This window comes from Etheostoma spectabile, chromosome 3 (genome assembly GCF_008692095.1).
Source record: "Etheostoma spectabile isolate EspeVRDwgs_2016 chromosome 3, UIUC_Espe_1.0, whole genome shotgun sequence".
In the NCBI taxonomy this organism is placed as follows: domain Eukaryota; kingdom Metazoa; phylum Chordata; class Actinopteri; order Perciformes; family Percidae; genus Etheostoma; species Etheostoma spectabile.
The window spans coordinates 24,365,514-24,367,516 of NC_045735.1; the positions used below are offsets into that span (position 1 = coordinate 24,365,514).

Sequence of the window (2,003 nt, forward strand, 5' to 3'; positions counted from 1 at the left end):
TAAGGTAATCTACTGAAATGCGAAAAGGATCTAAGACCCTCCTTCCACCCACCCCTGACCCTTCATAAGCAGCTACAAGAGGCTAAAAGGCTTCTCCCACCCCTCCTTCCTCTTTCATTATGAAGTCTCATTACCAAGGCTGGTCCCCTTGTTCACATCAACTTCATTTTCATCACCACCAATCGGAGTCTCTGAGGACATCAAAGAGCACAGACACAACTTGTGAAGCCATGTGTTATGTTATCATTATAGACTACAAAGTAGGTCTCCTGACCTATAATCAGATTTCAATGGAACTTCTTCTTACTCTATTGCACTTTTGGCCTGCATATGCTACTTCAAAGTGCTCATATTATGCTCAATTACAGGTTCATAATTGTATTTAAAAGTTATAGTAGAATAGGTTTACAGGTTTAATTAGGTTAGGTTTAATTTTCAAAAAACACAATACTTTTTGTAGTACTGCACATTGCTGCAGCTCCTATTTTCACCCTGTGTGTTCTCTCTGTTTTAGATACCAAGTGAGGCATCTTTCTTCTGTTCCATCTTTGTTGGGAGTCGCACATGTGCAGTTACTAGGTAAGCACTGCTAGCTAATCAGAAGCAGAGTATGAAGGCGTGCCATGCTAGCAGCTAGGCGAGCATTATAACGTGTGTTAACGATGTTTTTTGTTGGACACGGTAAGTCCCTTTGGGGTGGACTTTGGGCTTTTTCACTTTGGAAGCCTATTACAAGCACAAGAAGATATTTAACACAATAAAGCAAAGGGAAAACGCCAAAAAGTATAATATGAGCACTTTAAAAGGAAACCATGCAGAACGCAGACTTCATTCACAATGACAGCTTTTATCAAAGCGCATGTTTCTCCTTCTCTATCACGTTTAAAATTCTTGCATCTTTTATTCTGCTTCTTTTTTTTTTACATAGTGCACAATTTAAAATTTTAATTTCCTCAGTGTAGGTATAGAAAACCCTGACAGTATGAGGCTTGCACTTTAAATTTGCTGAACTTAATAAATTAACTCTTAAGTGAGCTCTTTTAAGTAAGCTTGAATCCATGGATGAGAAATGGCCAATGCTATTTGTCCCGCATTACTTTCTTTGTCTTTTCTGCAACAAGTAATAAATGAATTATTTGGGTCTTAACTTTCAGTTAGTGTCTTGTGGGTACACAGCACCCCACTGGATGAAAATAGGCTCCCCAGGGAGTAAATCATCTTATCGACGTAGATCCTGTTGGGTGATTTGGAGCAGTGAGTCAGCTCTGGCCTGGGCCACTATGGCTTACTGGATTACTTTACTATCTGAAACATTTGGCCTACATACCAGGCTGAACATAATATTGCAAAGAAGAAAGCATTAATTATTAATTCATTACTTCAAATGTACTCAGTCATTACTGAGCACATTTCTGTAAAGAAAACAAGTTGGAAAGTGGCGTAGCACGGAACTTATATTTTCTTAACAAAACACATTACCTTATTAGCTAGTTTTGTGTCTTGTAAGTCAATCTGAATGTGATCAGGATCACAGAGTCCAATGGGAGGCTGCCACTGAGAGATCAGACAAATTCAATAGAATTGTGATATACAGTATCATGTGATCAATAACCTTGTTTCCCTTGTGGTTCCTTTGTGATTCGCAAAGGAATCACCACATCAACCACATGTCTCAGTGGACATCAGTAAATCATCGCAAACAGCAGAGAAAGAAAATCCTAAAGCAGTTGCAAATAAAACGACAAGGAAACTGCAAGTCCGTCTTGTTTCTTTTTCTCTACGGGTTTTTGCCTTCCTGAGATGTGTGGCCTGGAAACATGTGGGTGTACTAACCTGACTTTGAGTAACAAAATAACGGGAGAAAACATGCGGACAAACATTTAAAAATGTTTCCTTGAGCAAGAATAAAGCTTTTGGAGCAACAGGGTTCTTTGTGAAACTTCCTATTTGAGAACGGAATGTGTTTCTACAGTAGGATAGTGTGTGTGTGTGTGTGTGTGTGT

General features: G+C 38.9%; 1 protein-coding gene across 3 annotated transcripts in view; it reads right to left on the bottom strand.

The window, feature by feature from the left end:
• Positions 1-1,042: 1,042 nt before the first annotated feature.
• The window catches only part of LOC116679195 (cGMP-inhibited 3',5'-cyclic phosphodiesterase A), a 60,190-nt gene continuing 59,229 nt past the window's right edge, over positions 1,043-2,003 (bottom strand). For all 3 annotated transcript variants that reach the window (XM_032508901.1, XM_032508896.1, XM_032508907.1), the window contains one exon: positions 1,043-2,003. This exon is cut by the window's right edge and continues 972 nt beyond it. The gene's annotated coding sequence lies outside the window, so the exon portion shown is untranslated.